The sequence below is a fragment of the Mytilus galloprovincialis genome, chromosome 5 (assembly GCF_965363235.1).
Source record: "Mytilus galloprovincialis chromosome 5, xbMytGall1.hap1.1, whole genome shotgun sequence".
Taxonomy (NCBI): Eukaryota; Metazoa; Mollusca; class Bivalvia; order Mytilida; family Mytilidae; genus Mytilus; species Mytilus galloprovincialis.
In genome coordinates this window covers 83368132-83384122 of record NC_134842.1, presented here as the reverse complement: position 1 = coordinate 83384122, position 15991 = coordinate 83368132, and the positions used below count along the sequence as shown (strand labels likewise).

The window sequence follows — 15991 nt, the reverse complement described above, 5'->3', positions numbered from 1 at the left end:
TTTTCCTCATTTCACCACTGGTTTGAAAATTGACCCAGGTTCAAATTGTAGGGAGTTCAATTTTCTTATGTCACCAATACCAATAGTAAACATGGTACATGTTGCATGAAGTTTCCAGCTGTAGTAAGAAAACCAGGATGAGTTCAAACATCAATTGAATTCCTGACTGAATACATAACAAGAGGCTGTCACAACGACAGCAAACCGGATTTATTAACATTTATTTGTGTCCTGGCAATATCACAAGAACCATTACTGATGAATGGTGAAAGTGAAAATCGTCAATATCAAATTTGACCTCCATTTTGTCATCAGTATCAACATATTAAAATTTGAAAAGCTTAGATTGAAAGGTTCATGAGTAAATGCAACAATGTGAATGGAAACGCCATTTTACGATCTTTCAAGAACCATAACTCCTGAACGGTAAAAGTCAAAATCGTCATTATTGAACTTGACCTCTATTTTGTCATCAGTAACATCATATTAAAATTTCAAAAGCTTTGGTTGAATGGTTCATGAGAAAATGCACGGACACGACGGGAAACACCATTTTTCAATCTTTCAAGAACCATAACTCCTGAACAGTAAAAGTCAAAATCGTCATTATTGAACTTGACCTCCATTTTGTCATCAGTAACAGCATATTAAAATTTCGGAAGCTTTGGTAGAACAGTTCATGCATAAATGCACGGACACGACTGGAAACACCATTTTTCAATCTTTCAAAAACCACAACTCCTGAACGGTAAAAGTCAAAATAGTCATTATTGAACTTGACCTTCGTATAGTTGTCAGTAATAACAAATTAAAATTTTAAAAGCTTTGGTTGAACGGTTCATGAGTTAATGCACGGACAACATTTGATTGCCGCCCGCCCGGCCGCCTGCCGTACATCCCCAAATCAATAACCGACATTTTTGTCACAAAAATCCGGTTAAAAATCTAGGCTAAAACACACTAGTACTTTTCTTGTCCTTGAGGTTTAAAAAAGTTTGCACATCCTGAAATGTCTTATTAAAATAAGGAGATCTGGTATGATTTCCAATGAGACAATTATAAATCAAAGTTGCCTGCTTTTTCTTGAATCAGGCCACACTTGAAATATTTGGTTTGCCCAAACCTTACCCAAAGGTTGAGACAGTAGGGAGGTAGGTAAGCATTTTCTTTTTTCCCCCCACAAAACGAACTTTTTTTATTTGATGTTTATTAGTCTTTGTGCCTATCTGATTAAAAAAAACTTATTCAAATCAGGAAAATAAAATATTTTGAGTAGGCAGCTTTTTTTCTAGGTAAGTAGGGTTGGGGCAAACAAACCTTTTCTTTTTTTAGTCAAGTGAAAATGAGAGGGTGACGATAAAGTGAACCCTGCCATACAGACATACCTTACAAACATTCCATTCAACAAATATATTTGACTATTGCTTAATGTACTTTAAAAAACAACAAAACCATGACGAAATCATTGAGCATTGAAAATGAGGTCAAGGTCATAAGAACTCTGCCAGACAGACATGTAGATTTAATAATTCTATACACCAAATATAGTTGAACAATTGCTAAATGTACCTGATAAACTGAACCAGGTGCTCCGCAGGGCGCAGCTTTATACGACCGCAGAGGTCGAACCCTGAACAGTTGGGGCAAGTATGAACAAAACATTCAAGCGTGATACAGCTCTAAATTTGGATTGTGATCAAATTTTTGACATTATATGGTTTTTTTTACACAAAACAAATGTCAAGATTTTACAAATCAATTAAAGATTTCTTCTTTAAACTTATTTAAATCTAAAATTAAATAGTTGACACAGCATAGGTTTCTGACACAGAATGAATGTGGTCTAATGAACTTAAAATTTTTTTTTGCCTTTGAGCAATTCACTATGCTGTTGAATGTTAATCCTCTCAAAAAAATGTTTGAAGAAATTTTCTTTTTATTTATGAGATCTGAAATGAGAAAAATTTAAGTGCAATACCCCCCCCCCCCCCCCCATTTTTTTTTCACATCCCCCTTTCCCGTTTTCCAAAACTGATATCAATTCAAATTTCTAATGGAGTTTGCAACAATAACTACTCTTTTAATTACATCATAAAATGTAAAATAAAGTGCTTGTTATCACTGAATGGTAAAGATTGGTTGGTAGTAAAAGTGATTATACATTGTATATTGTATAAAACAATGATTTAAGTTGATTCAACTATTATTCTGAAGAAGGAAAGATAACTCCAATTGAAAATTTCTTGCTATAGCACAATATTGTGCAATTAGATATTTCTTGCTATTGCGCAATACTGTGCAATTGAAAATATTTGCTATTGCACAATACTGTGCAATTGAAGATTTCTTGCTATTGCGCAATACTGTGCAATTGAAAATTTCTTGCTATTGCGCAATACTGTGCAATTGAAAATTTCTTGCTATTGCACAATACTGTGCAATTGAAGATTTCTTCCTATTGCTGAATACTGTGCAATTGAAAATTTCTTGCTATTGCACTTAAATACTTAAGGAGGCTCGCGGGTGTAAGATTTTCAGAAAAAAATTAAACATTAATTTTTCATTACAAATTTCATTTATTACCTTAAGTAGTTGTTACTTTATCATAAGGTACAAAAATAATTCCAAAAAATCAATTCGTGTTGGCCCCAGCGAATTTTTGAAATGTAGTTATCATTGAAAAAGCTCCAAATTATCTCCCTTTGGTGCAAAAATGCCATTTTTTGGCATTAAAATTGAAATATCTTTTTTAACTCATCAGTGACCTATATTTTTTATTGTTGTTTTCGAATAAGCTGTACATAAACTAAATAATTGTAAAATTTTAGCGATTTCTGTAATTTAGTTCTTTTTTTATATCGATATTACCGCTATTTCTCCTATTAGTTCAACAGAAAACAAGAATGTGTCCACAGTACACGGATGCCCCACTCACACTATCATTTTCTATGTTTAAAGGACTGTGAAATTGGAATAAATTCTCTAATTTGGCATTAAAATTAGAATGATCTTATCAAAGGGAACATGTATACTAAGTTTCAAGTTGATTGGACTTCTACTTTATCAAAAACTACCTTGACCAAAAACTTTAACCTGAAATTTGCACTATCATTTTCTATGTTCAGTGAACCGTAAAATTGGGGTCAAAACTCTAATTTGGCATTTAAATTAGAAAGATCATATCATAGGGCACATGTATACTAAGTTTCAAGTTGATTGGACTTCAACTTCATCAAAAACTACCTTGACCAAAAACTTTAACCTGAAGCCAAAAACTTTAACCTGAAATTTGCACTATCATTTTCTATGTTCAGTGAACCGTAAAATTGGGGTCAAAACTCTAATTTGGCATTTAAATTAGAAAGATCATATCATAGGGCACATGTATACTAAGTTTCAAGTTGATTGGACTTCAACTTCATCAAAAACTACCTTGACCAAAAACTTTAACCTGAAGCCAAAAACTTTAACCTGAAATTTGCACTATCATTTTCTATGTTCAGTGAACCGTAAAATTGGGGTCAAAACTCTAATTTGGCATTTAAATTAGAAAGATCATATCATAGGGCACATGTATACTAAGTTTCAAGTTGATTGGACTTCAACTTCATCAAAAACTACCTTGACCAAAAACTTTAACCTGAAGCCAAAAACTTTAACCTGAAATTTGCACTATCATTTTCTATGTTCAGTGAACCGTAAAATTGGGGTCAAAACTCTAATTTGGCATTTAAATTAGAAAGATCATATCATAGGGCACATGTATACTAAGTTTCAAGTTGATTGGACTTCAACTTCATCAAAAACTACCTTGACCAAAAACTTTAACCTGAAGCCAAAAACTTTAACCTGAAATTTGCACTATCATTTTCTATGTTCAGTGAACCGTAAAATTGGGGTCAAAACTCTAATTTGGCATTTAAATTAGAAAGATCATATCATAGGGCACATGTATACTAAGTTTCAAGTTGATTGGACTTCAACTTCATCAAAAACTACCTTGACCAAAAACTTTAACCTGAAGCCAAAAACTTTAACCTGAAATTTGCACTATCATTTTCTATGTTCAGTGAACCGTAAAATTGGGGTCAAAACTCTAATTTGGCATTTAAATTAGAAAGATCATATCATAGGGCACATGTATACTAAGTTTCAAGTTGATTGGACTTCAACTTCATCAAAAACTACCTTGACCAAAAACTTTAACCTGAAGCCAAAAACTTTAACCTGAAATTTGCACTATCATTTTCTATGTTCAGTGAACCGTAAAATTGGGGTCAAAACTCTAATTTGGCATTTAAATTAGAAAGATCATATCATAGGGCACATGTATACTAAGTTTCAAGTTGATTGGACTTCAACTTCATCAAAAACTACCTTGACCAAAAACTTTAACCTGAAATTTGCACTATCATTTTCTATGTTCAGTGAACCGTAAAATTGGGGTCAAAACTCTAATTTGGCATTTAAATTAGAAAGATCATATCATAGGGCACATGTATACTAAGTTTCAAGTTGATTGGACTTCAACTTCATCAAAAACTACCTTGACCAAAAACTTTAACCTGAAGCCAAAAACTTTAACCTGAAATTTGCACTATCATTTTCTATGTTCAGTGAACCGTAAAATTGGGGTCAAAACTCTAATTTGGCATTTAAATTAGAAAGATCATATCATAGGGCACATGTATACTAAGTTTCAAGTTGATTGGACTTCAACTTCATCAAAAACTACCTTGACCAAAAACTTTAACCTGAAGCCAAAAACTTTAACCTGAAATTTGCACTATCATTTTCTATCAGTGAACCGTAAAATTGGGGTCAAAACTCTAATTTGGCATTTAAATTAGAAAGATCATATCATAAGGAACATGTGTACTAAGTTTCAAGTTGATTGGACTTCAACTTCATCAAAAACTACCTTGACCAAAAACTTTAACCTGAAGCGGGACAGACGGACGAACGAACAGACGAACGAACGAACGAACGAACAGACGGACGAACGGACGCACAGACCAGAAAACATAATGCCCCTCTACTATCGTAGGTGGGGCATAAAAAGGACATTAACAAAAATGTATGCTTCTTTCGAAGGCAGATTGTGAGCGTAAATGAACGGTGACCCCATTTTTTTATTTCATTTTTCCATTAAGTATAAGATAAAGTTCATTTATAGAAAAATATAGAGAAATCCTATATTAAATAAAAAATTTCATTTAGACCCGCGAGCCCCCTTAATATAATAATTTTGGATCCTGATTTGAACCAACTTGAAAACTGGGTCCATAATCAAAAATCTAAGTACATGTTTAGAATCAGCATATCAAAAAAGCCCAAGAATTCATTTTTTGTTAAAATCAAACTTAGTTTAATTTTGGACCCTTTGGACTTTAATGTAGACCAATTTGAATACGAGACCAAAAATTCAGAATCTACATACACAGTTAGATTTGGCATATCAAAGAACCCCAATTATTCAATTTTTGATGAAATCAAACAAAGTTTAATTTTGGACCCCGATTTGGACCAACTTGAAAACTGGACCAATAATCAAAAATCTAAGTACATTTTTATATTCAGCATATCAAAGAACCACAAAGGATTCAATTTTTGTTAAAATCAAACTAAGTTTAATTTTTGAACCTTTGGACCTTAATGTAGACCAATTTGAAAACGGGACCAAAACTTAAGAATCTACATACACAGTTAGATTCGGCATATCAAAGAACCCCAATTATTCAATTTTTGATGAAATCAAACAAAGTTCAATTTTGGACCCTTTGGGCCCCTTATTCCTAAACTGTTGGGACCAAAACTCCCAAAATCAAACCCAATCTTCCTTGTATGGTCATAAACCTTGTGTTTACATTTCATTGATTTCTATTTACTAATACTAAAGTTAGTGTGCGAAAACCAAGAATAATGCTTATTTGGGCCCTTTTTTGGCCCCTTATTCCTAAACTGTTGGAACCAAACATCCCAAAATCAATCCTAACCTTCCTTTTGTGGTAATAAACCTTGTGTCAAAATTTCATAGATTTCTATTTACTTAAACTAAACTTATAGTGCGAAAACCAAGAAAATGCTTATTTGGGCCCTTTTTGGCCCCTAATTCCTAAAATATTGGGACCAAAACTCCCAAAATCAATCCCAACCTTCCTTTTGTATTGATAAACCTTGTGTTAAAATTTCATAGATTTCTATTCACTTTTACTAAAGTTAGAGAGCGAAAACTAAAAGTATTCAAACATATAACTTCGGTTTTTAATGTATAAAATTGGGATCAAATGTCTAATTTGGCTTTAAAATTAGAAATATCATATCATAAGCAACAAGTTAACTAAGTTTCAAGTTGATTGGAATTCAGCTTCATCAAAAACTACCTTGACCATAAACTTTAACCTGAAACTCCCACTTTCATTTTCTATGTTCAGTGGACCGTGAAATTGGGGTCAAAAGTCTAATTTGGCTTTAAAATTAGAAAGATCATATCATAGGCAACAAGTGTCCTAAGTTTCAAGTTGATTGGACTTAAGCTTCATCAAAAACTACCTTGACCAAAAACTTTAACCTGAACGGACAGACGAACGAACGGACGGACGAACAAAAGGACAGACGAACGACGCACGAACAAAAGAACGAACGCACAAACGGAGCCACAGACCAGAAAACATAATGCCCCTCTACTATGGTAGGTGGGGCATAAAAATCACTTCTTTAAGTATCATTATTCTAATAACCCCTACTAAAGTAATTTCAACACCCCCGAACAGTGAAATTACACTGAAATTTTTACCGCGAACAGTAGAATTTTATTACATAATCTGAAAGATGAAACCTTGAACTTTACAGGAAAAATACTCCCACTGTAAATAAATCTCTTAGGAAAGTATCAGTTCATTAAGTTAGACCGTTATTATAGCATTTTATCCACTAAAATAGAATTTGCAGCTAAATTATTGCACCAAAGGCATAAACCTTTCTACTTTAAAAGAAGCAAAAAGTTCATTTTTTTTCAATTATACTAATGAAAAGATATTATCTAAACCTATGTGTTTAAAATTTTGGTAAAACTACAAAATCACAATTTATGACAAAATTTCAAATTTGCTACTTAAATAAGTGATTTAAAAATCACTTATTTCAATAAGTCCCCTGATCGATATCTTTCTCGTAAATTATCTTTTTGTTAAGTTAAACCTAAATTTTATCTATAAATGTGCAGTGCATCAGCAGCTTCAACAATTGATTTACAAGTTATACAGGCAAAACATAACATATCTCAGTGTTTTTTACTTTTTCAAAGTAAAGTTCTGGTGCGAGTTTAAGGTTCATCATAACCTTTTGGCTAAAATGGCCGTATTTACACCACAAACTTTACTCTGAGTACAGACTAACCTATACACCTGCAACAGTTTTAAGGGATGGCAGGAACTAGATATATAAATTTTAAATGCATTTTATGTTTCAGAAAATTATAAACTTTTCTAGATTTTGCTATCCATTTTTTTTCGTTCCTGCAGAAGGTGCAAAAATTAACTAAGTAGTGAAAACGATTGAGAAGCTCCCCTCATATAATCAATGTTGTGAGTAGTATTGATTTAAATGGACAATAGATGGACAATAGACACCTGTAAACAATAGGTGATTTAACAGGTTTAAACTGTGTAACTGAGTGGACCGCATCAAATGAAACTTGGGTGTTTGTTTATTTTGCTATCTTCTGCAGACTGGAAAAAAATGAACATCAAAATCCAGGTAAGTTTTTAATTTTCTGACACGTAGACTTCATATAACTTTTATATATCTAGTTCCTGCCAGAGTAAAATTTGGGGTGTAAATACGGCCATTTTAGCCAAAAGGTTATGATGAACCTTAAAAATACATTTTTCTCAATCAATAGTGTATAAATTTGAATATAATGTAACGGAGATGCTGTGGAATAATCTCCCTTTGCTAAATGTGGGATGATGCAAAATGAACCATTTCACTGTCAGAGAAAGAAATAACAAAGTGTATTTTCAGATAGATTATATGGTAATGATTTGGTAGACGTTTTATCCAAGTTACTGGATATTTAAAAGAAGATAGTTTGCCATTCTCGTGGAGGAATTGTACCTTGTTAAATGGACTTGTAAAAAGTATAGACTTATTAAAGAAATATTTTGTTCTGGGTCTCAAATTGACCACTTGGATTTATCATTAAACCGCTTTACATCATTAACAACATGGATTTATCATTAATCCGACAATTGAATTGTTGCCTTAATTATCCAAAATTTATGTTTTGATTTCACTGTTCACATGTTAAAGATGTGTATTTTAATAAAGTATCTAACATCTGTATTTGGTCTCATTTGCCAGAGCTCAGTCACAGCGGAACTAACCATAAATCGACAAGAGGGAACGGTGACGCATAGCCACCCGACCCTCCTGTTACAATATATATACTTTTATTTTTATTTTACTTTTACACAAAATATCAGTTTAAGATGAAAATAAATGTTAAGCTGGTCTGTAAGGTTTGTCCACTTCAGGACCAAATATTTTGTTTCAGTCATAAGATAGATAACTCTGATAAATTTTCAGCTTTAACAAAGAAAAGACAGTTTTGAAAACTTCATGACTACTAAATTTACATTGAAGAATTTTACTTGGCAGTTGCTAAATACCAGATTACAGATCCTGTTTTTTCAAGAATTTTTTTTTTTTGATTGATGATTGATTGTCCCTTCATAGAACTATAAACATCTGTAATACATTTGGGATGTTAGGTTTTACTCACCATTTTCTTTAGAAAATGCCTGTACCAAGTCAGGAATATGGCAGTTGTTTTTCACTTTTGCCGGTGATTGATAGCGTTCAATTGGCCGTTTCAGAATCTAAAGGACTATGGGTAATTTTATTGTTTGTACCCCAAAATGAAAATAACGTCACGTCATTGGTTGAATTTCAATTGTGTAGGACGTTTTTAGCCAATCACGACGCTTTGATGTACACTTTTGAAAATATTACCCAGAATGCATTAGATTCTGAAACGGCCAATTGTTGTCAGTTTTTATGGACTTCCCCTTTTTGAATTTGCCTTGGGAGTTTTATTAAAATTATTATTTATACTTACTATATGTGACAATATGATGGGCTTAAAATATATATAATATATATTTATATTTATGATTTATATATATTCTCAAAATGTTTATTAAATTGAATAATATAAATACAGGGGAATATCTATAAAGAAAATCATGACCTTGTAAAAGGTTGTTCAATTGACCGCTACGTTGCATATAACATATTTACATGCAGACCATGTGGTGACATGTAGCAATAACAATTAGTTAAAACACAGGACATATGTGTATTCTTTGACCATCAATCTCCAGGTAAGTCAAAACATGTTAATTAGAGTCAACTTAAAGGGAAATTCGCGATTTTTTACTTATGGTTTAAATATGTTCATTATGACATAATATATATATTCACAAAGTTTTATCGCTATATGTGCAGTAATAAAGGAGAAATTCAATAATTAATGAAAAAATATTAACAACTTCCTGTAGGTCGTGACGTTTTCTCCTGGTTTTTGCATGCCGGGATTTAAAATACAATCATTAAAAGTCTTGGTTTTTAATCATATTTTAACGTAATCGTAAGCGCGCCGATGACTTATGCTTTATCTAATAACCAGCCGATAATAAGAAGATAAAACGCACAGACGTGCAATTGTACACATTCATGAGATAAATTTTCTATGTTAAACGTATATATTCGAATTATTTTTTTAGACAACACAAAAAGTTATAAATTTATTGTTAATTAATGCATTTTCAGACTGATAAGGTGAACAAATTAAAGTACAATAATATGTAAAGACAATATGTTGGTGTACTCTTATTGACCTTTTACTGTCTCTGCTATGACTAGGTTTATACGATGTGTGTATTCACGGTTCTGTGGCAATACCTCGTAGATGGCTTGTTGAAAGGTAGATTGTTATTTGCACTTCGGTATTTAACCACGCCTCTAGGGCACACCTTGCCAGGTGTGACTGTCTATTCGAATCAGTGGATTATAAAACAAGGGAGCATTTAATACACACATTTAAAATACATATTCAAGTTGGTGACAAACGAAAATAGATCGCCGTGGAATTATTTAATTATATTTGGTGCTATCATCTATTTGAATTCAAATAAATTAATTTACTAAGAAATAAAAAAAAAATCGGTTAAAAGACGGGAAACTTAATTCATGTGTCAGAATTAAATGATATACACCTCTTGTCCTTGATTTGTGTCTCATAAAAAAGGGGAACTTAGACATTAGAAATAGCTTTACCAAAGCATTTCGATTGTCTTTATTAGGCAAAAAAGTGTACGGGAACACTTACATTTAGACTTTTAAAACCCATGTATTAATTAATATCTGAAGATAACTCTACCGAAGCGAAATATAATATGTACGAATAAAGAAAAAATGCTTTAAAAAAAAAAAATCTTTACACATTTATGATTAATTATTGTTATCTATTGTTCTTTAATAACTTTATTAGTACCTAAAATGTGTCTAACGCTTGGCATTAAATCTCGGTGTGGTAGGAAACGATTATTACATATATATATTATATTATTTGGATGAGGATTTGAGCTAGCCTATAAAAACACATTAATTAGTTAACATACATTCGAGACCAAAGGATATTAACTTTGATAATTCAATTAACTTTTACTCACATATTTTTCTCTTATGATTTGTGCGTGCTTGTTTCTATAGGACAGTGTAATTATATGGTCCGAAAAATAATCATAAAATCATAATTAAAAATGTCTTGTTCGGAGAATGATAGTAATAACAGTGGTTCCAGTCCATCAAGAGAGGCAGATTTTGACGAGTATGGTCAATTTGGGTACGCACTAGAGCCAGAGTATACCGACGAAGAGCTCCATGAAATGGAAGCTGCAGAAAGTTCCTGAAATCAAGATATCCTTAGCAACCCTCGCCAGTTTAACACAGATTGGTGTTCGTGTACTAAATGCATAGTTATGCCGTTAATAACGGAATGTCTTTGTTGCCACGAATTTACTCTCTTTGGTGGTAATATTGAATTGGGTGAATACATTAGTGACAATTTAATCGAAAATTTATAAGTCATCGGCCGTGTACACTGATTAATACCTACAGAAGTGAAACGATGCATGAACTTGCAAGCCCGACAGGAAATCGCTTGAATACCTGGACGTGTCACCTCACACCCCTCACAATACCTTTGGGAGTAATACCTTTAGCCATGCTGGTGATCAGATAAGGGAAGATCCGAATTTATTTGAATAAAGTTTATTACTTTAAAGAATTATGAACGAATTAGATTTTCGAAAACAATCAGTTTCACGGAACACTTATTTAAGATTTGAACTTTGACTTTTTGACTAATTCAAATATTAACAGTTTAAAAATAACAGATTATGGTTATTTAAAAAAAATAAGAACATTTTCCGTATCAAGTTAGTTATATAGTCAGATAAAACAACCGTACGATTGACAAGATATCGACACCAATTACGACTACATCGGGTTACTGTAGTTTTGGTCCTTTGTGGTTTATAGACATATCGTGATTTTTAATCATAGAAGATGACAAAATGGCGGTACACAAAGAATTGATACTCAAAATTTAAAATCGATGGTGATCTCTTATCTAGCGGAATAAAAATTTAATCTCTACAAATTTGAGAATTTTTATACAGAATGGACATAATATCAATTTTTGATTTTTTTGCGAAGTTTCCCTTTAATAGATATTCATCCCTGTATCTTTTAATTAATAGAAACCTTGACACTGTTTATATTCTGTATATATACTTGTGTATTTGACTGTATAGAGGAGACCGTCCGTTATGGACACTGGTCCAGACCGGCTTTAATAAACTACTGTTCCAAATAACCATGTGTTGTGTTACATATACATTGTAGTTTCATTTCAATACAACGTTACAAGATCTCTATTCTCACTTACTGTTTAATCAAACAGTAACATATGAATTGTAAAAAAATGAAACTACAATATTTGCACAGGCAAAAATTTCATCATTTTCTTTTTTTTATAAAGGAATAGAGTACATACCCACACACTGCTTGACATCACTGACTTTAAAGTTCTCACTTGGTACCCTGAAAAATACAAAATATACAATGACAAATGTATTAATATTACCAACTGCCAAATTTTAATGTCAGATTAAAAGAAAGTTGTATATATGTTAATGTCTTATTTTAGTCAAGTTGTGTTGTTGGGTTTCCAACTAACTGGTTTACAATTAAATATATATTAACAATTAGACATTGGTTTTCACTTATGAATTATTTCACACATTGCTTTTAATAGCTTAATTTACAGAATGGGTTTTGCTCATTGTTGAAGGCTGTACAGTGACCTGTAATTTTTATCTTTATCCTATAATCTTGCATATATTTGGTGGATAGTTGCCTAATTTGCAAATACACAATATATGATGAAAGGTTTTCAAAGACCTTGACTACCCACGAATGACCTGCAAGGTCAGCTAATACATCTATATATAATCATATACAAAACACATATATTTACATGTGTGTATTCATACCTACCGTAAACCTAGACCACTCTTTTCATGGAAAACAATTGGTGTCTCTAACCCATGTTCTTGTAAATACTTTACAGTAAAATCTGAAATAAAAGATAGATTGCCTTCACTGACCACTTATTACTATTTATCTGTTCACTGTATCTTCATTATTTTCCAACCTTCTGCTTTTCAATACAACAAGACTTGCTTTTATTTTTATGAATATATTTTTTCATTTATCCCCTCTGTTCCTCATTTCACAATTTGAACATTCTTGATATATTTTGTGAATTTGATTTGTTATCCAAAGTATCTGAATTGTGTAATGGCAAACAAATGTTTTATGTCAGTGTAGGGCTTGCCACAACAAGACTTTTGTGGAATGTTGTCTCATTTGCAATCATACCACAATTTCTTTTTTATTTAAGGAATAACTGTAATATTTTTTTATGTCTATGAAGAAATAACATAAAAAATGTGGTGTACACTAACTATAGCTGGTTATTTCATAGTGTGCACCACAATTTTTATGTTATTTCTAAAAGGCAGAAAAAAATATTACAGTCATTTCTTATAATTTAATTCTAAATTCCATTTTAAACCGGCGTAAACTATGAAAAAATGTTGATGACATCAAGGTCACATGACAAAATTTTGTCTATGAGCTGATAAACAAAACAGCGTCAGCCAATCAAAAGATGTGTTACATCCAAAATTAAATTATATTGAAATATTATTTGTTGGACTTGTTTATGTATGTGCAAGGATGTGAATTAAATTTGTTATCCACACTGATCACTAAACTTTAATTGTCTGAATTTTAACATAATTTATCGTGGATTTAATTTCTAATTCTCGCTGTTTACGACACCCTAATTCAGTTGTTGTGGTTGTTAATGTGGTTATATAGTGTTTCTCTCGTTTCTCGTTTTTTATAAAGATTAAACCGTTGGTTTTCACGTTTGAATGGTTTTACTTATTACACCAGTAATTTATGGGGCCCTTTATAGCTTGCTGTTTTCGATGTGAGCCAAGGCTCCATGTTGAAACCGTACTTTGACCTATAATTATTTACTTATTAATTGTGACTTGGATGAAGAGTTGTCTCATTGGCACTCATTCCACATCTTCTTAGGGTGCAATCAACAGTTTTTTACGTGACGTCATTCTGTAACAGGGCATGTAATAGTGGACCCATCATGCAGAAGTCAGATATTCATAGTTATATAGATATCTATACATCAATGGAAAGATAATTCTATGAACTTTCTGAATAAATAAAAAAAAATCCAACATCTCTTGTTTAAACATGCAAATTGGTACAAGTTATCAGCTGGAAATTAGGCATTTTCCCCCTAAAAAACCTTAAAAACAGACCACCTTTGGACACACGGATCAGTAACCTGTGCATATATTTGAGATTTCTTATAATATGCATTTCGAAGAGCTTATCCGGCTGATTTAAGAAAATGTAGTTTCAGCCTACGTTCGCCTGCTCCGAAAGGAGCTATCTTACCTGACAAATCAAAGTGCTTTTTGCAACAGGTGAAAATCAGCTGTTTATGGAGTTGCCTCCCATATAGTAGGAAGTCACAAAAACATTTTTTTTTTTAAATCTTGACAAAAGTGGCATTTTAATTGAACTTCAATATATGTTTTTCACATTGAACATAAAAAACAATCAACTTTTTCATTTAGTGGTATATAAATAGCAGGGAATTCCATCAGTATGTACCCCTAGTTTTTAGTACGAAACTGTTTATAGCACCCTTATATCTTTCATGTCTATAGCATTTCCTGCACATACCTCATCTAGAATGTAACTCTACAAGAATGAAACAAGGGGATACAACTCATGAACAAGTCATGACCACTTGGTTGCAATGAGAGTTACCTCCCCTTGTACACACTTTGTTCTCCATACAGTATACTAACCTTCCCCTTTCAATATTTTAACAAATTCCTTGTTATATTTGGTGGATTTAAGTTTTTCCTCCACACTGTACGTTCTTTTCCCTTCAATCTCATCATCATCAATACCTTCCTCTGAATAAATCTTCTTTTCTTTCACTCTCTGAAAGAAGAGAAAAATATCATTTAAGATTACGATCGACAACCTCTTCATGCTCCTCTCAACAGATCTTTAGACTAAAGGTTTTCAACTCTGTCAAAGGGAGATAAATACATAAAAGACAATTCTGAAAAACTTTCTTCAACTCTCTGTAAAACAAAAGCTGAATGCTGAGCTCATGTGTAGAGTCAATGTCTTGCTTTCAAAATCAGTTTTCTCTTTCTTTTTCTGTTATGATGGTTAACAATGGTTTAAAAAACATTAATCTAACAGTCACTTACTTGTATCACCCATGACAAAGAGGCTTTTTTAGTCAAGAACATGAATGAAATATTTGCCACTGGACATTAAGCAACTATAAATCCAACAACTAATCAGAATTTCTTAAATGAAACTTGTCCACAGCATTGAAATTAGTCCGTTATTAATGTATTCATTTATTTTTACTTTATGTGATTACATGCTTGTTATGAGCCCTATGATTAGGAAATAAAATATCTTTATCTTATCTCTTATCTTATTCATTGTTGCATTATTTTAAAGAAGTAAATTTTGACTGCTTTGCCCAACTATTATTTTCAGAGTGAATGTACAGGAGAACTTTAAGAGTCATGGAGGTAGGAATAAAAGAAGATCTTTTGAAAAATACTGGAGTTAAATGAAGAAAATTATACAATTTAACTTTTAAAAAACCAAATTAAGATAAGTAATGTACGGTATAATTTATGATGACTTGGTAAACAGGTAATCATTCCTTTTCCTTTCTTATCTTTCTACCTTATATTATATATACATATATATTTGTATCATATATCTCTGGTTATAAATGAGGTCACCTACGTATGTATATGATCCTAAATATTGGGTTTGACTAAACAATCAAGAAATTAAATGGGGCAGCAGTGGCGGATCCAGAACTTTTCTTAAGGGGGTGGCCTGGTGACTGGCCTAAGGGGGGTCCGCTCCAGTCATGCATCAGTAATTCCCTATATATATAATCAACCAAATTTTTTCCCAAAAAAGGGGGGGACCCGGGTCGTCCCCTTGGGTCCGCCTATGGACAGTGTGCTTTGATAAGATAAAAGATAAGATATTTTATTGGTCTAAAATCCAAAATTACAGGATTGATACCAAGACAATACAAATTGGTTATACACAAACGTACAAACACATATATATCCAGTCAGGGGTACTACTTGTACAAGTGTATTTTATTTACTTGAAGAAGTAAAAAAAAATATACACATATAAGTAAATAAATAATGTTTGAATAATCTCCCCTGAATTTTCTAAAAAATTTACTTGTATAAGTAAA

The 15991-nt window shown here is 32.1% G+C and overlaps 1 pseudogene; it reads right to left on the bottom strand.

The window, feature by feature from the left end:
* LOC143074171 (lysine-specific demethylase 2B-like) overlaps positions 1-15991 on the bottom strand; it is a 100877-nt pseudogene that overhangs the window by 27966 nt on the left and 56920 nt on the right.